The sequence below is a fragment of the Callithrix jacchus genome, chromosome 6 (assembly GCF_049354715.1).
Source record: "Callithrix jacchus isolate 240 chromosome 6, calJac240_pri, whole genome shotgun sequence".
In the NCBI taxonomy this organism is placed as follows: domain Eukaryota; kingdom Metazoa; phylum Chordata; class Mammalia; order Primates; family Cebidae; genus Callithrix; species Callithrix jacchus.
This window is the reverse complement of record NC_133507.1, coordinates 109611664-109632182: the sequence shown is the minus strand read 5'-3', so window position 1 is coordinate 109632182 and position 20519 is coordinate 109611664. Positions and strand designations below refer to the sequence as shown.

Sequence of the window (20519 nt, the reverse complement as noted above, 5' to 3'; positions counted from 1 at the left end):
CTAGTGGTCTATTTTGTTGATTTTTTCAAAAAACCACGTCCTGGATTTATTGATTTTTTGAAGGGTTTTTTTCTGTCTATCTCCTTCATTTCTGCTCTGATCTTAGTTATTTCTTGTCTTCTGCTAGCTTTGGTTTTTTTTTGTTTTTTTTTTTTTAATCATGCTCCTCTAGCTCTTTCCATTTAAATTGATACGGTGCTGATTTTAGATCTTTCCTTGCTTCTCATGTGGTCATTTATTGGTATAAATTTTCCTCTAGACACTGCTTTAAATTGATCCCAGAGATTCTTGTACATCGTGCCTTCGTTCTTATTGGTTTTGAACAACATCTTTATTTCTGCCTTCATTTCATTGTTTATCCTGTCAACATTCAAGATCTAGTTCTTCAGTTTTTATGAATTTGTGAGGTTCTGAGTTAGTTTCTTAATTCTGAGTTCTAATTTGATTACACTGTGGTCTGACAGACTGTGTGTCATGATATCTGTTCTTTTGCATTTGCTAAGGAGTAATTTATTTCCAATTATGTGGTCAGTTTTAGAGTATGTGTGATGTGGTGCTGTGAAGAATGTATATTTTGTGGATTTTGGGTGGAAAGGTCTGTAAATGTCTATAAAAATATGTAACGCTTCACGAATTTGCATGTCATCCTTGCACAGGGGCCATGGTAATCTCTGTATCATTCCAATTTTAGTATGTGTACTGTCGAGTGAGCACCAAAGAGAGGTTGGTTTTTTTCTTTAGCCAAGCTTAAATTTAATTTATACCAACATATTCTACTCTTATGAGGAATTATAAGCTGTGAAGTTAAGAACACCAAAAAATGTAAAAGCCATACTTGGCATCTTCAGTGATTTAATATGATTTGTTTTTTTAATTACAGATGTAAGCATATTACAAATTTTATTTGTTGAATGGCTTTCTAAAATAAGTAACAGAAAATCCAACCTATAGGAATCTATCTAAATAATACTGGGGTCACTTATGTCACATAACAAGGTATCAAGAGGCAAGTAGAGCTCTGGGCACAGAACATCAGGTTTCCTCCTCTGTGTGGCTCTTTCGTTTCATTCTCAGGCTGGAATGTGGTGAGCTTGCAATTCCAGGCATTACATCCACATGTAACAATGCCCGGAAGCTAAAATAAACAAACAAAAAAGCCAAGTGTGTCTGCCTCATTCTGTGTCTCTATTTAAAATGGAATGTACATACTCAGAATCTGAAACACTCAGTCACTTTGCAGGATTTCTCTAATTGCCAAGATTGTGTCACATTTTATGACTTAACCAATCACTGGCAAAGGAAATGAACCAGAGTTATTTGCTCAGACCAGCAGTGTTCAAACTTTTTTGTTCTCAAGATTCCTTCCCACTTTAAAAATCCTGAAGAGATTGTGGATATCTGTATTTTATTATCTATCAGTGTCTGCTTTGTCTTGAATCAAAAATGAGAAAATATTAAAACAATAGTCCACAGCAAACATTCCATTAGCTATCCCAGGGATGTCATCATCAGGTATAGCGTAGCCTCTGAAAAACTCCTCTTTGTGAATGTAAGAGAATGAGAACAAAAACAGCAAATAATGTTTATTATAAAAATAAATACAATTTAAATCCAATGGATTCCTTAAGAGAATCTCAAAATCATGACCCCTGGACAAAACTTTGAGAATCACTAGATCACACTGTAAGAAGAAATACTCAGGGATTTCAGATAGAACAACCTTCTCAGTAGCATATAACTTCATGGAAGAGCATTAATACTTGCAGAAAATATTGGAATTCTGTTGGTAAAGGAAAGGGAAGTAAAATGGATGTTGGGTAGGTAACCAATAGTCAGTTACACACATGCAAGCCAATCTTTGAAAACCCAGTGACATTTTTAACATACAAATGATAAAACATATATGATAAATGTGTTTAATATGTGGCCATTTTATTAGTTATATCTAGCCCCTATACATATTCTAATGTCCAGTACATATGTGCAATTTTATCATATATATTTTAATGAAATATACTTTTTATAATTTTAAAGTCAGTTATTTCTGATGAGTCATATACTGGCTTTTATAAAGATTCAGAGAGTCTAAGTTGAATAACTTAATTTTGGCCATTGTCAATTTGTAAACATGGAACTATTCACTGGAGACTGGAGTCCAGCCCCCACAAAAAAATGGTCCCACAAGTGACCATTTTATACAGTATATAGTACTGCTTGCCTTTTTGTGTTTTATAGTGCCAAGTCTCCTGTATTCTGGTACTAACTATCTCATAGTACCAGACAATATTACATCCACTCAGAATGCCCTTTGTAGTTATTGCTCCATAATAATACTAGGAGACCCTAATTATGGGTCTTCTACCAGGTTAAGTGAACCATCTTGCAGAGAAATGGCACACAGTAGCTTTACGAGTTGGAAAAACAACACACCGCTTTGATCACAAATTTTAAAGGTCATGGAACTACCATAGTTTTATTAAGATTGCTCTACCAAGATGGCTGAATATGAACAACTCTGGAGTACAGTTCTCAGCTAAAACACAGAGGGTGAGTGATCATCACATTTTCAAACAAAGTTTTACTGCCCACAGATCAGGAGATTCCTGGGTGAAAAAGCACCATGAGTGTCCAGCATGGCTGATTCAGCCAGCACAGTGGGTCTCCGCACAAAAACTCACACAAATCCAGGCATTGTATCAATTGGTGACTGGAACACGTGGGTGATAGAGTCACTCGTTCAATTGATAAAAAGGGGCTGAAACAGGGAGCCAGGTGATTGGGTTCAGCCAGTCCGACCCCCACAAAGACCAGCAATCTGAAACTCTCTAGATTGAGAGTTTAACAACAAGCACAGCTGGACCCGGGATGGTCCAGCTCTATGGGGGGAAGGGTGTCCACCATTACTGAGACAATCCACCATTACCGAGGCAGTCCATCATTACTGAGGCAGTACACCATTACCAAGGCAGGCCGCCATTACCAAGGCAGTCTGCCATTACCAAGGCAGTCTGCCATTACTGAGAGAGTCCGCCATTACTGAGGCAGTTCTAACTATACCTCTATAAACAAAACTGCAAGGAAGTTCACACAGCAGCTGGGCAGAGCCCATGGAAGCTCAGCAACACCTCTGCTGGCAGACTGTACTAGACTACCTTCTCACTGAGTAGGGCATCTCTGAAAAAAGGCAGAAGCATTGCAGGAACTTATAAGTAAAGCCCCAACTTCCCAGGACAGAGCACCTGGGAAAAAAAGGTGGTTATGAGTTCTGCTGCAGCAGACATAAATGTATCTTCCCAGCAGCTCTGAACAGAACAATGGAGCTCACAGCTCAGCAATTGAGCTCCTATAAGGGACAGACTATCTCCTCAAGCAGCTCCCCGACCCCCATATACCCAGAGACACCTTATAAAGGAGAGCTCAGGCTGATATCTGGCAGGTATACTTCTGGAACAAAGATAACAGAAGAAGAAATCGGCAGCAACTCTTACTGTTCTGTAGCCACTACAGGTGATCCCCAAGCAAGCAGGTTCTGGAGTGGACCTCCAGCAGTCCTATAGCAGAGAGGCCTGACCATTAGAAGGAAAACTTAGAAACAAAGAAATAACTTGGTCAGCAACAAAAAGGATGTCCAGAGACCCCATCTGAAAGCCAACAACTACAAAGACCACAGGTAGGTAAATCCACAAACACGGGAAGTAACCAGCGCAAAGAGGATGAAAACACCCAAAACCAGAATGTCTATCATACTCCAAGAGATCACAACTCCTCATCAGCAAGGGAACAAGGGTGGATGAAGAACGATTCTGATGAATTGACAGAAACAGGCTTCAGAAGGTGGGTAATAACAAACTTCTCTGAGCTAAAAGAACATGTTCTAACACAATGCAAACAAACTAAGGACCTTGAAAAAATATTTGATGAAACGCTTACTAGAATAAACAGCTTAGAGAGAAATATAAATGAATTGATGGAGATGAAAAACACAACATGAGAACTTTGCAAAGCATACACAAGTTTCAATAGCCAAATTGACCAAGCAGATGAAAGGATATCAGAGATTGAAGATCAACTCAATGAAATAAAATAAGAAGGCAAGATTAGAGAAAAAAGAGTGAAAAGAAATGAACACAGCCTCCAAGAAATATGGGATTGTATGAAAGGACCTAATATACATCTAATATGTGTACCTGAATGTGACAGAGAGAATGATTCCAAGCTGGAAAACACTCTTCAGGACATTATTCAGGAGAACTTCACTAACCTAACAAGGCAGGTCAATATTAATGTCCAGGAAATACAGAGAACACCACAAACATATTCCTCAAGAAGAGCAAACCCAAGGCACATAATCATCAGATTCACCAGGGTTGAAATGAAGGAAAAAATGCTAAGTGCAGCCAGAGAGAAAGGTTAGGTTACCCACAAAGGGAGGCCCATCAGACTCACAGCAGATCTCTTGGCAGAACTCCTACAGGCCAGAAGAGAGTGAGGGAAAATATTCAACACCCTTAAAGAAAATAACTTTTAACCTAGAATTTCATATACAGCCAAACTAAGCTTCATAAGGGAAGGAGAAATAAAATCCTTTACAAATAAGGAATTGCTCACAGATTTCATCACCACCACATCTGCTTTACAAGAGCTCCTGAAAGAAGCACTAAACATAGAAAGTAGCAACCAGTATCAGCCACTCCAAAATGTACCAACTGGTAAAGAACACCAACACAATGAAGAAACTGCATTAACTAATGGGCAAAACTACCAGCTAGCATCAAAATGACAGGATCAAATTCAAACATAACAAAATTAACCTTAAATGTAAATGAGGTAAATGCCCCAGACAAATGACACAGACTGGCAAATTGGTTAAAAAGTTAAAACCCATCGGTGTGCTGTATTCAGGAAACCCATCTCACATGCAAGGATACACATAGGCTCAAAACAAAGGGATGGAGGAAGATTTACCACACAAATGGAGAGCAGAAAAAAATAAAAAAAAGCAGGAGTTGTAATCCTAGTCTCTGATAAAATAGATTTTAAACCAACAAAGATAAAAAGAGACAAAAAGAAGGCTATTACATAATGGCAAAAGGATCAATGCAACAAGAAGAGCTAATGTTCCTAAACATATACACAACCAATACAGGAGCACCCAGAAACATAAAGCTAGTTCTTAATGACCTACAAAGAGACTTAGACTCCCACTTAATAATAGTGGGAGACTTTAACACTCCACTGTCAATATTAGACAGATCAATGAGACAGAAAATTGATAAGCATATCCAGTACTTGAACTTAGACCTGGACCAAGCAAACCCAATAGACATTTACAGAACTCTCTACACCAAATCCATAGGAAATACATTCTTCTCAGCACCACATCACACCTACACTAAAATTGATCACATAATTGGAAGTAAATCACTCCTCAGTAAATGCAAAAGAACAGAAATCATAACAGTCTCTCAGACCACAGTGCAATCAACTTAGAACTCAGAATTCAGAAACTAACTCAGAACCTCACAACTACATGGAAACTGAACAACTGGCTCTGGAATGTTGACTTGATAAACAATGAAATGAAGGCAGACATAAAGATGTTCTTCAAAACCAATGAGAATAAAGATATAATGGGCCAGAATCTCAGGGACATATTTAAAGCAGTGTCTAAAGGAAAATATATAGCAATAAATGACCACATAAGAAGCAAAGAAAGATCTAAAATTGACACCCTATCAATTTAAATTGAAAGAGCTAGAGGAGCAAGATAAAAAATAAAAAATAAAAAAAAGCTAGCAGAAGACAAGAAATAACTAAGATCAGAGCAGAAATGAAGGAGATAAAGACAGAAAAAAAAACCTTCAAAAAACTTAATAAATCCAGGAGCTGTTTTTTTGAGAATATCAACAAAATAGACAGAACACTAGCCAGATTAATAAAAAAGAAAAAAGAGAAGAATCAAATAGATACAATTAAAAAAACGATAAAGGGGATATGACCACAGATTCCACAGAAATACAAAACACCATCAGAGATTACTACCAAGAACTCTATGCACATAAAGCAGTAAGCCTGGAAGAAATGGTTAAAATCCTGGACACTTGCACCCTCCCAAGCCTAAACTAGGAAGAAGTTGAAACCCTGAATAGACCAATAACAGGGGCTGAAGTTGAGGCAGCAAGTAATAGCCTACCAACCAAAAAAAGCCCAGATCCAGATGGGTTCACAGCTGAATTCTACCAGACATACAAAGAGGAACTGGTACTACTCCTTCTGAAACTATTCCAAAAAATACAAAGAGAGGGAATCTTTCTCAAATCATTTTATGAGACCAACATCATCCTGATACCAAAACCTGGCAGAGACTCAACAGGAAAAGAAAACTTCAGGCCAATATCCATGATGAACATAGATGCAGAAATCTTTAATAAAATACTGGCAAACTGATTGCAAAAGCACATCAAAAAGCTTACCCATCACAATCAAGTAGGCTTCATCCCGGGGATGCCAGGATAGTTCAACATATTCAAGTCTATAAATGTAATTCACCATATAAACAGAGCCAAAGACAAAAACCATATTATTATCTCTATAGATGCAGAGAAGACCTTCGACAAAATTCAATAGCCCTTTATGCTAAAAACTCTCAAAAAACTAGATATTGACAGAGCATATCTCAAAATAATAAAAGCTATTTATGACAGACCCACAACCAATAGCATACTGAATGGGAAAAATTTAAAAGCATTTCTTTTAAAAACTACCATCAGACAAGGATGCCCTCTCTCACCACTCCTATTCAATATAGTATTGGAAGTTCTAGCCAGAGCAATCAGGCAAGTAAAATAAATAAAGCGTATTCAATTAGGAAAGGAGGAAGTCAAATTGTCTTTATTTGTAGATGACATAATTGTATATTCAGAAGACCCCATCATCTCAGCCCAAAAGCTCCTGAAACTGATCAGCAACATCAGCAAAGTCTCAGGATATAAAATCAATGAACAAAAATCACAAGCATTTTTTTACACCAATAAGAGACTTCAAGAGAGCCAAATCAAGAACGAACTGCTATTCACAATTGCTACAAAGATAATAAAATACCTAGGAATACAACTAACAAAGGATGTAAAGTACCTCTTCAAGGAGAACTACAAACCACTTCTTAATCAAATAAGAGAGGACACAAACAGATGGAGAAACATTCCATGCTCATGGTTAGGAAGAATCAGTATCACGAAAATGGCCATACTGCCCAAAGTAATTTTTAGATTCAACCCTATCCCCATCAAGCTACCAATGACCTTCTTCACAGAGCTGGAAAAAGTCCCCTTATACTTCATATGGAACCAAAAGAGAGCCCTCATAGCCAATTCAATTCTCAGCAAAAAGAACAAAGCAGAAGGCATCACAATTCCTGACTTCAAACTATGCTACAAGGCTGCAATAATCAAAACAGCATGATACTCATACCAAAACAGAGATATAGACCAATGGAAAAGAACAGAGGCCTCGGAGGCAACACCACATATCTACAACCATCTGATCTTTGACAAACCTGACAAAAACAAGCAGTGGGGAAAGGATTCTCTGTTTAATAAATGGTGTTGGGAAAACTGGCTAACAGTGTGCAGAAAGCAGAAACTAGACCTCTTTCTGACACCTTACACTAAAATTAACTCCAGATGGATTGAGAACTTAAAGATGAGACCTAAACCCTAGAAGAAAACCTAGGCAAAACCATTCAGGACATAGGCATAGGTAAGGACTGCAAGACTAAAACACTAAAAGCATTGGCAGCAAAAGCCAAAATAGACAAATTGTATCTCATTAAACTCCAGAGCTTCTGTACAGCAAAAGAAATGATCATTAGAGTGACTTGGCAGCCAACAGAATGGGAAAAAAATTTTGTAATCTACCCATCTGACAAAGAGTTAATATACAGAATCTACAAAGAACTAAAGAAGATTTAAAAAAAAAAAAAACAATCGAAAGTGGGCAGAAGATATGAACAGATATTTTTCAAAAGAAGAGATATATGAGGACAACAAACATGAAAAAATGCTCATCATCAGTGATCATTAGAGAAAAGCAAATCAAAACCACATTGAGATACCATCTCATGCCAGTTAGAATAGCAATCAGCAAAAAATCTAGAGACAACAGATGCTGGAGAGGATGTGGAGAAATAGGAACATTTTTCCATTGTTGGTGGGAGTTTAAATCAGTTCAACCACTGTGGAAGACTGTGATGATTCCTCAAGGACCTAAAAATAGAAATTCCATTTGACCCAGCAATCCCATTACTGGGTATATATCCAAAGGATTATAAATGATTCTATTATAAAGACGTACACACATGTATGTTGATTGCAGCACTGTTTACAATAATAAAGACTTGGAACCAGCCCAAATGCCCATCACTGATAGACTTGACAGCGAAAATGTGGCACATATACACCATGGAATGCTATGCAGCCATAAAAAACAATAAGTTCAGGTCCTTTGTAGAGACATGGATGAACCTGGAAACCATTATCCTCAGCAAATTGACACAAGTGCAGAAAATCAAACACTGCATATTCTCACTCATAAGTATGTGTTGAACAATGAGAACATATGGACACAGAGAGGGGAGCATCACACACTGAGGTCTGTTGTAGGGGGGACTAGGAGAGGAACAATGGAGGGTAGGGCGTTGGGGAGAGATAACATGGGGAGTAATGCCATATATAGGTGATGGGGATGGAGGCAGCAAATCACATTGCCATATATGTACCTATGCAACAATTCTGTATGTTCTTCACATGTACCCTAGAACCTAAAGCACAATTATACACACACACACACACACACACACACACGTAAAAAAAAAGATTGCTCTACCCAGTTTCAGCTTGTGTGATCAGTTTTACCATCCTGCTATACTGAGTAAAATGAAGACTGCCTGCGTAATATTTCTCACAAATGGTTCACTTAATGTGCACTAAATTCTGCTTTAAGGGCTGGATGACACTGGACCATCTTCATGTCACTCTACCCATTTTAAAAACAAGGAAATGGAAACAAAAGAAGTTAAATAAGCTTCCCAAAGTAGCAGCCAGCAAGTGGCAGAGATGAGATTTATACCGAGCCCCTGTGAACCTAGTCCCAGCCTGTAGGATGGTACACTGGCTTCCTTTTGTAATTGTTGATGCTCCCGGTGAGTGAATCGTTCAATTCTACTCTCTATACTTTTCTCATAATTTAGTAATCATTTCCTCCTGAACTTATTAACCTTCTGTTAATAAGTTAATACAACTTTTGCTGTTAATAACCTTATTAACAGCAAAGTTTACCCATCCCAGAGAGTCAAACACCCTTCTTCCTAATGAAACAAGTTGTTAGCTGACTGGCAACCTAAAGAGGTAATAATGTGTGATGATTGCTTACTACGCTCTTCTTCAGGACAGCATATTTGTATTTTAAAAGTCTTCAATGCCTCCATGAAAAGAAAAAGCATTTTTCTAGGATTTCAGTATAAGAGACATTTTGGAACTAGTATATTTAGCAGCCTGCTTCAAATCACACCAAAAATTCAATTCAGTAAATACTAATTGAGGTCGAACTGAGCATAAAACATTGAGTATTTTGTCTGCATAAAGACTGCCTGCTTAACTCTTCAAGTAAGCATGCCGCAATTACAGTATAGCACTCATCAGTAGGGCTTGGCCCGGTTCAGAGCCTCCTCCTATAGGAGACTTCCCTCCAAGCTCAGTTTAAAGTGAACAATCCCTTCTCTGCATCCTACAGAATTCTTTATCTAGAGCTCTTGACTCAGAACTCACATTATGCTTTCTTGTTTTGTCTCTTGAATGTTTTTCTTTGCTACGTGATAAGGTGGCTGCCAGTATAATAAAGCTCAAACTGGTTTTCAGTGACCCAGATGTGAGCAAACACAAATCCACTGAGTTTTCTGTAGGGCAAGGAACCCCTAAGGGATTGTCCAGCCCACAGAGTCCTCAGTTCTTGGAAATTTATATAATTGTCCTTCTATTACAGCTGTTGATTTTGCTGTAATGGTAGCATTTCCTTCCCAGATTCGCCATCTGATTCCAGAATGTACAAAAACATAAATCATTCTCATAAGTTAAATTTACATTTCACTGTATATATCAAGAAAAAAAAAAAAACAGTGGCTCCAATCAAGTCAGAGTTCATTTTATTTGCGGTTAATGAGAAGTTTGATATTAGGCAGTCCAAGGTTGGTATCTTGCTTCTAGATCATCAGAGGCCTACAAGTCTTTCTAGACTTATACATCCCTCTCCATAGACTGTAGCCTTAGAAAGCTTCATAACTTTAGAAGTTCCAGGCAGAAGAATGCAGGGAGGGTGAAGGGCAGAAGGGCATATTTGCTAAGTTGGGCCATTTGAAAAACTCTAGTGATTTCTGCTTATAGCACATTGTCCAGGACAATGTCACATGGCCATTCTTAACTCAATGGAGGCTAGGAAATGTACTATTTCTAATTGGAAACATTAATCCTGCAAAAACAAAACAACAAATCACAAACACCACTGCATTTAATTAAGAAAAAGAGAGTGAATATTGAATGTTGGATAGGCTGTTAACAGTCCCTGGCTCAACTACCTTCTAACAAATAAACTTTCTTCTTTTCTACACCTGTCTTCAATTAAATATACACACAGTTTCCCCCTTAGAACAGGTTTTGATCACCAAAGAATCAGACTTCTGGGGTTTAACATTCATCTTGTGTCTTTGGACAGATCACATGGTATCTTTTGGGCTCAGTTTCCTTAGCTATCAAATGGGGATGAATACAGTGAATATAGTGCCTGCTTCTAGTAGATCAAAAAGGACAGTAATTGCCATCATGCCCTCCACCAAGAGATGGGATTTATTTCTGTTCTTGAGTCTGAGATGATTTGTGACTGCTTTCTCCACTAGAACACATTTAAAATGATTCCATGCCAGTTCTGTGACTACCTTTCAAGAGGGCTGGTATTTTCTGCCTACTAGAGAGACTGAGTGTAGAGGACCTAAGACTAAATGGAGAAAGAAAGGCCAGCTGAGCTCAGCCTTCCAGATATCCCCATTAAGGCACCCAGCATGTAAGCAAATTCATTTAGATACTCCAGATCATTCCAGCCACAAGCCAAATATCACCAAGTGACTATGACTCAGTCAATATCACAAGTAGCTGAAAAACTCCAGTGGGCTCTGCCCAACTTTCTAACTCACAATATTGTGAGATATTGTAAAATGGATACTGGTCTAATCTGCTAAATTATGAGGTGGTTTAATACACTGCAATAGGTACTCAGAATTCTACCACATGTTTTTTTGTGATCATTAAATGTAACAATGAAGGTAAAGGTCTTTTTTATTTCATTGTCTGGCACATGGTAAATATACAGCTCTGTTTAGTTTATATATTATCTTCTAAGATCTACCATGTCTGTCTGTGGAAAGAGACTCCCCACCCATGTAGGTCTCTATACACTTACCAGTTCATAAATAAGGCTGTTCTAATTAGTCTTTCCACTAACATTTTACTTTAATTCTGTTATTTTTATTACTCCTTCAACCTTCATGCACTAACATATTGTCTATCTAAGATTGAAAGCTCTATGAAATGGGGTTTATGCCTTATATGCCTTTTATTAAAGGCTACATTGCATAGTGGAATACGTATATTGTTGGCATCAAGCAAATCTGGCTTTGCATACCAGGTCAGCCAATTGACAAATGAATGGTGACTGTTAGAGTTTAAATTTGCTCCAAAGCAGATAACAAGTCAGGCATTAGAGGCAAGGAGTTTATTTGAGAAGTGAAGAAAGCACTAACAGGATGGTGGCAAAGATAAAGAGGGGAAGGAAACACTGGGAACGAGAGTTTAATCTCACTAGGAAAACTAGGAGGCAATGGAGAACACAATCAGACTGATGCCTACTGATGGTGACGGACCTAGGATATTAATGCATCCGCTCACATAATTGGCTGAAGATTATTCCCAGCAGGAAGCAAAACATGGGCATTTCTGCCTTGCCCTATAGATAGGGAAAACAAGATTCTGTGACCAAAGAAAGATTTTAGCAAAATTTCAGGTGTGGAGGTTGTAACTGAGCTGGCATTCAGGGGGTAAAGGCAGGGACTATGATAGAGCACCAAAAGCGTGTACTAGAGAAAGTTTGAACAAGGTACCAAACATTGATTTTCTCATCTCTTAAATCAGGATAAGAATAATAAATCTAAAGAGCTATTCTGCTGAAATCTATGTATATTATTTCTAATATTCCCCAAATCCTACCTTTAGAGAATTCACAGATATAAGTCAATAGAGTTGGAGAAATAGCTGGGGTGAAATAAATGCCAGTTGACTAAAACTCAGTAATTCTTCTAAAAAAAATGACAGTATATGACTATCTTTGAAATATTTATTTCCAGCATCCTAGCACATATAACAGTGGTGATAATACTGTCTTGGTTTAAATCATTCAAATGCTTTAATAAAAACAAAAAGTTACTTATCCAGAGGACAAACATTATGTGAAATAATAATAAAACCCAAAAGCGCTTGCTACTATTTTTAACATAGCAATTATTGGCATTAGCACTAACAGAAAAGAAGTATATTGGCATTCCAGTTTAATCAATAAACACCAGGTATATCATAAAGGAGCACTTGAGTGAATGCCTACAAAAATACTTCACACTAAAATCAAAAGCATAAAATTTAGAAAAGAGCTTGGAAAAGAGCTCTCTAGGAAAAGACGAGGAAAATGCTATATTTAAGAATCCTCTCTAACTCCATATTCAATATATAGCACTGGGATAGCTGGCTATCCATATGTAGAAGAATATACTGGACCCCTACCTTTCATGATCTACAAATATTAACTCAAGGTGGATTAAATATTAAAGGTAAGGCTGGGTGTGGTGGCTCACAGCTGTCATTACAGCACTTTGGGAGGTTGGGGCGTGTGGATCACTTGAGGTCAGGAGTTTGAGACCAACATGGTGAAACTCTCTCTACTACAAATATAAAAATTAGCCAGGCATGATGGTGCACACCTGTAGTCCCAGCTACTCAGGAGGTTGAGGCAGGAGAACTGTTTGAACCTGGGAGGCAGAGGTTGCAGTGAGCTGAGATTGTGCCACTGCACTCCAGCCTGGGTGAAAGAGTGAGATTTTATCACACAGATACATGCACAAAAATAATAATGTAAAACCTCAAACTATAAGAATCCCAGAAGGAAAGCTAGGAACACCATTTCATACATCAGACTTGAGAAATAATTTGTGACCGTGTCCTCAAAAGCAATTGTGGCAAAAAAAAAAAAAAAAAAATTGACAAATGACATCAACAGGATAAACAGACAACCTACACAATGGGAGAAAATATGTGCAAACTGTACGTCTGACAAAGGTCTAATATTTAGAATTTATACCAAACTTAAACAAATTGACAAGCTAAAAACAGCTAACCCTATTTAAAAAGGAAAAAGAATATGATCAGACAATTCTCAAAAGAAGACATACAAGTGACAAACATAAAAAAATGCTCAACATCATTAATTGTTAGAGAGATGCAAATCAAAACCAAAATGAGATACCATCTCATAGGAATCATAAAAGCTACTTTTAAAAAGTTAAAAAAACAACGGACGTTGATGAGGCTTGAAGAAAAGGGGAAGCGTATTCACTGTTGACAGAAATCCAAATTAGTTCAGCCTCTGTGGGAAGTAGTTTAGAGATTCCTCAAAGAAATTAAAACAGAACTACCATTCAACACAGCAATCCCATTACTAGGTATATCTACAAAAGAAAATAAATTGTTTTACCAAAAAGACACATGTACTCATATGTTCATTACAGCACTATTCACAATAGCAAAGATATGGAATCAACCTACATGCCCATCAGTGGTGGACTGGAAAAGGAAAATGTGGTACATATACACTATTGAATACTATGCAGTCATAAAAAAGAATTAAATCAAGTCCTATGAAGCAACATGGATACAGCTGGAAGTCATTATCTTAAATTGATTAACACGCAGAAAACTAAACACTGCATGTTCCCGTTTATAAGTGGAAGCTAAACATTAGGATGGACAAAAAGATGGAAACAATAGATACTGGGGAGTATCAAAAGGGGGAAGGAGTAGAAAAACTCACTGTTGAATACTATACTCAATACTAGATAATGGGATCCATCATATCCAAAACGTGAGCATCATATGAGATACCCAAGTAACAAATCTGCACATGTATCAACCAGAGTTGTTTTGGTGACTAAATAACTGTGTATGTATGTTCTATATGCTTTTACACACACTTCTTAGTGTACAGTGACTGATGAATATTTAGATGCCATATAGAGGCAATTATAGTTGGGGAATCCGAAAATGAAAGAACGAACTGCTGTGAAATTCAGTCCCAGAAAGAAAACTTGGCAGAATAGAAACTTCATGCCTCCTATTCTCTCTGTATTACCATGTCTTAATGCCCGGCATGGGGAGACCCTGGGTGCAGACTGGTCTTGCATAGCCAGGCCCTATAAAGGCAGACAGTGGAGGTGGAATGGGATAGACAGGTAAGTCCAAGACCTGAAAACCCAGGATTGTTTTTTGTTTTATTTTATCTAAAATGCACTGAGAAGGCATGAATGATTTGTTAAAACTAGAATGGGTTTCTTTTTCTTTTTAAATAATTTTAACTTTTATAGTATTTTAGATACAGATCCTCCAAAAAAAAAAAATCAGATGGGATGAAGACCTGAGCAATTTTCAGGCATAGCTCTTAGCAAAGAATACAAGGGGTAATGAGAAGTTCTGACTTGGGATCCTGAGTCCCATCCATTACACAACTCAGCTCTTTGGATTTCCCTCTTCTCTCTTTTAAAACCTTTGGCAAGGCCAACACTTTGAGTTCCCAGATTCCTTCAACCTGCCCCTCTTAAATTGGAAGTAAGAGCTTACATAGCTTCAGTCACCACAGTACTATAAATTAGGAATTGTTGTCAAAAAGGTTTCGTGATTCACATAACAATCATACTTCAGAGTATAGAACACAATGGAAGTTGGTGGCATAAGACTCTAAATTCCCTATTTCTTTCACTATTCCAAGAAAAAGAAAAAAGATGAGAAGTATCCAGGATGGCTGCACACAAAATAATGATATATTCAAATGAGAATGAGAGCTCATTAATAGCCAAAGTTACTGGGCATGTGTTAGCAGCCAGCAGTCAATGAAAGGAGCACTTCCATGGGAAGCCCAGTCAGTATATGTGTTCAGTGTGTACACAGGTGGTAAGGAACCATGCCACCCAGTTCAGTAAGCAGGGGGAATTTGGAATTCCACAGTATAAAAATATAAAATATCATAAAATACCCACACTTGTATTTACATGTGATTATTAAATGCAAGTCAATATTTTAACTGTAAATATCATCAAGTTCAACTTTTTTTTTAATCACCTACTAAAAAGTATGTTTGCTTGCAGCCCAAAAATACATTAATTTTGGTCAGCAAATTAGATTTCAATTATTTTACTCCCCTTTTAAAAAGTAGCATTAAATATGACTTTGGGGTCAGGTTTGGCATCAGAATTTTCAAAGCCATAGTGCATAACATTTTCACAAATCACAAAATCATATAATGTTCAAAGCTAGAATAAATTCCAAAGATCATCTGGCAGTCTCTGACATTTCAAATAGGATAGATTTGCAACCAAGAGATGGAAGGCAGCTGCTCACTGTCACAGGGCTCTAGCAGTGCAGAGACACTCCTGCCTCCAATCCTGCTACTTGCCCCAAGTCTAGTTGCTAACAAAATCCTTGCACCATCTATTAGAGAAGAACCTTGGGATGTTACTCCGTGATTGTCCTTATACTCATTATCTTATATCTGAGAATTGATAGGGCAAAGTGTGGCAGTATGGTTGTCTGCTCTGGGTTACACAAAGGTAGAAGAATTTAAAAAATAAATGCAACCAGAATCATCTTCAAATATCTCTTTGTATTGACAAGGAGAATGGAGAGAGTATGGGGAGCACACAAGCTGTAATATATAATTTCCTCAATTGATTCCACTGGGCTAGCCCTTGGGTATTAATGGTTTTCCAAAGGCAATAATCCCCTCCCAGAGATATGCCCAAGAGAATTAAAAACAGGTATTTAAATAAATACATATATACACATATTCCAAGTAGCCCTATTTACAATAGCCAAAATGTGGAAACAATTTAAGTGTTCATCAAAGAGCGAATAGGTTTTTTAAAAAATGCCCTGATATATGCATACAATATATTATTCAACCATACAAAGGAATGTAGCACTGTTACATGCTGCAATATTATAAATATAAAAACTATGCTAAGTGAAAGAAGTGAGATACAAAAGCTCACAAATTGTATGGTTCCATTTATAGGAAATACCTCAAATAGGTAAATCAATACAGACAGAAACAGCTTAGTGGTTTCCAGAAGCTAAGATGAGGGGTGGGGATGAGAAGTGACTGTTTAATAGGCATAGAGTTTTTTGTTTTGTTTTGTGGGTGATGAAAATGTTTTGGAGCTAGATAGAAATAATGGTTGAAAAATATTGTGGATATACTAAATGCCTCTGAATGGTGTATTTTAACTTGGTTAATTTTATGTTGTGTGCATTTCTCTTCAATAGCAGATAAAGAGAAGATAGTATAATGGTCTAAGGATGCGTCAAATTGAGTCGACTATAGTCCCTACTACTTATTCAATCAAATCCTCATCCAAGTACTGCTGTAGAGGTACTTTGTAAACATGAATGAAGTCCATAATCAGTTGACTTTAAGTAAGGAAAACAATCCTAGATAACCTGTGTGGATCTGATTCAATCAGTCACAAGGCCTTATGAGCAGAATGGCTTTTAAGACTTAAAGAAGAAGAATTCTACCTACGGGCAGCAACTTCCACTCATGCCTGAGAGTTCCAGCTGCACTTCCTGATGTCCTACCCAGTGGATTTCAGACATCATACCTGGCCTCCATAACCACATGAACCAATTCTGTGCAATAAATCTCAATATATTATCTCCTACTAGTCATGTTCCACTGGTTGAACCCTGACTGATAAAAGTGTGTTCTACATTTAGAAGACTTGGCATCTAAAAGCCTTTTGTTCTTCCTCAGTCAACTTTACAGCAATTCTCTTACAAGTAAAGCGATTTTAGAAAAAGATAAAATAGTTCCAAAAACTGCCCTTTATACTCCTAAGTACTGATACTGCTTGGAAAATGAATAAAGTGCTATGAGACTGGGAGGTTATGACAGGTGGGGGGGTGGTAATGTTGACAGCTGAGGCAAGGGTGCTCACCAAAAAATGAGACATAAAGGAACTTTTACCCAGTAGACACTGACATCCACCAGCTCTCATCTGACCACGACTTTCAGAACCTCTTTCTCTCTAAGCAAGAGATTGAAAAGTCTTTTATAGGAAATGTGCCTATCCCAAGATAAGTGGGCTACAGATAAATACATCTGAGTTATCTAACTAAAGGCCCAGCCCTATTCTTCAGAATACCTCCAAGGCAATGCATTCCAGACACTTCCTTATAAAACATGATCACAGTCCAGGATCATCAGAAGCATGAGTAAAGTCTCTAGCAAGAATGAGAGATCACATGACATAACAGAGAAAAAGCAAATTGGGAAAAAGATTATGTAGAAAATAAGCAAAACACATGGACATGCATGTACAGATATGAATACATACATACTCACACAAAGGAACATGCACATGCACATATAAACAAATGTGCACACATAGACATGCATGTATAGGTATTCCCATACACTCAAACACACACAGAGAAACATGAAAACGCACATACATATGCATGCAAAACACCAACGTATGCTTGCACATGGCCACACATGTGCATACACACAGACATACATGCACCGATGTTTAAACACACATAAACACACAGAGAAAATGCACATGCATGTACACACATGTGCAGACACAGACACACATGCATAGATATGTACATGCACTTATACACAAAGCAGAACATGCATGCACACATCCATACACAGGTGCACTGCATGGACATGCATGTACATGTACTCACAGACATGATACCGAAAGAAACATATAGGTGCATGTACATATGCATTTGAAAGCATGGACATACATTTACACAAACATACACGTGTGCATTTATACACAAATACACAGAAACATAGATACCAGATATACACATATACAATACAGTTACGACACAGTTGCCCACGCATGTTTACGCACATGGACATACATGCACCCACCTGGATACATGGACACATGCAAGCACGCACCCATACACATATACATGCATATGCAAACCCACACACATGAATATACATGTACATGAACCAATATGTGTGCACAAACAAATGCAAACATACCCACATGTGTACACATACATACCTGTACCGGGATGTACATCATCACACATGGACATACACATACATGTACACACAGAAAAACTATTGATATACCCAGGGTTATAAGAAAAGATAATTTAACCTAGAAACTATATATTAAACTCCAAAAGCTTAGCTTGGTGTCTCTGTGTATGAATGTTTCCCTCATGTTTTGGAAGCACTCTGCCCCCAAACATGACCAAAGCCACTGTCTACCACCTCCAGGCAAAGTAACCTCTGCAACTCCCAATATAAAGTAAGCTCTTGTTAGAATGTATGATACAGGCTGTGTGCAGCTGCTCATGCCTGTAATCCCAGCACTTTGGGAGGCTGAGACAGTTGGATTGCTTGAACCCATGAGTTTGACACCAGTCTGGGCAACATAGCAAAATCCCTTCCCTATACAAAACACAAGAATTAGCAGGGCATCGTGTTGTGCACCTGTAGTTTCAGCTACTTGAGAGGCTGAGGTGGAAGATTGCTTAATCCTGGGAGGCACAGGTTACAGTGAGCTGAAATCAAGCCACTGCATTCCAGTCTGGGCAACAGAGTGAGACTGTCTCAAAAAAAAAAAAAAAAAAGAAGAAGAAAAATAAAAAGAATGGTTGATATATATTGATATGGTTTGGCTGTGTCCCCACACAAATCTCATATTAAATTGTAGTTCCCATAGTTCCCGTGTGTTGTAGGAGGGACGATGTGGACAGAGTTGAATCATGGGGTTGGTTTATTTCATCCTGTTCTTGTGATAGTGATTTAGCTCACATGAGATCTGATAGTTTTATAAGGGGCTATTCCCCCTTTTGCACTGCATGCTTGCCTTCATGTAAGACATGCCTTTGTTCCTCCTTCACCTTTTGCCATGATTCTGAGGACTCCACAGCCATGTGGAACTGTGAGTCTCCTCAACCTTTATAAATCACCCAATCTAAGATATGTCATTATTAGCAATGTGAGAACAGACATACATATATGGAACTTCCTGTTCACAGACCTAAAGCAGCTGATGTGATCTGCATCTGAATCATGTGTATTGGCAGGATGTCTGTCGGATGAAGACACCATCTCTGCATAAGCTAGACGGAGTGTGCCACCCTTCATAGAGAAGGTTCTGGCCTTCCATCCAAAATCAGTGGGAAAATGGAATCTTGGTTACATATAATTTTACTTTTGATTTCTCCTTTCTCTAGTCTTTTAATAATGCCCTTAGAATATATGTTCCATGCTTTAAATATCAATTGTTCTGTAATTACTGCTTGCACACAATTTTGGGTTTCCACCCAGAGCACTGAATATTTAAGGGCATAAACAATCCCACACCCTTCCCAACCTCACCTATTCAAACCATAGCGTATCCTCAGGGATGTTGGCCCCTGAACTCAGCTGTGGTTGGGCAAAGCATGAAACTCAGTTGTTAATCTGGCATTCAAAGCCCTGAGTTCAGTTCCATTAAATTATTCAAAACTTCTGAACTGAGTGTGGCTTAGGTGATGAACTGTGCTGGCTTTCCTAAGACTGCTTTACTTTCAGGACCTATAATCCCACATCCTGGGGAATCCCTCAGTCTTGAGTAGACCAGAATGATTGGTCACACTAGTAGGGATGCTAAAATCAGTAATAGGAGTGCAAGTGTTTCCTCCCTTAACGGAAAACAGGTCTAACACCTGTGATGCATTACTAATCAGAAGTGTATTATAAAACACAGAAGCATAGACAGAGCACAAAGGCCCATGTTTCAAAGTGAGAGTGATAAGAATATGGACGACAAAATGTCCCTGCCTTCAAGGACCATGCTTTTTCCCAGGAAGCAGCTACATAGATAAGAAATAGGAGTCAGGGAATTGTAACAAATTCAAAGTGGGGAGAGATCTGTTCCATGCAGCTGTGGGCTACTGTGGACATCGCCACAGTGAAGGCCCCCAATTGGACTCTCCCCATAGCAATTTGATCCACTTTTCTTCCCCCTGTCCTTGATGACAGGAATTTCTCAAATCCAGAAGCAACTTAGTAGGACTGGAGAGCTGGCTCGAAGGAGGAAAGTAAGGTATCAGCTTTATAATCCATTGTAACTT

General features: G+C 38.0%; 1 protein-coding gene and 1 non-coding gene across 2 annotated transcripts in view; both read right to left on the bottom strand.

The window, feature by feature from the left end:
* CNTNAP5 (contactin associated protein family member 5) overlaps positions 1–20519 on the bottom strand; it is an 875887-nt gene that overhangs the window by 25016 nt on the left and 830352 nt on the right. The gene's annotated exons all lie outside the window — the stretch shown is intronic.
* LOC118154905 (U6 spliceosomal RNA) lies at positions 612–714 on the bottom strand. The gene has a single exon (XR_004745158.1). It is a non-coding gene; the product is annotated as a U6 spliceosomal RNA (small nuclear RNA).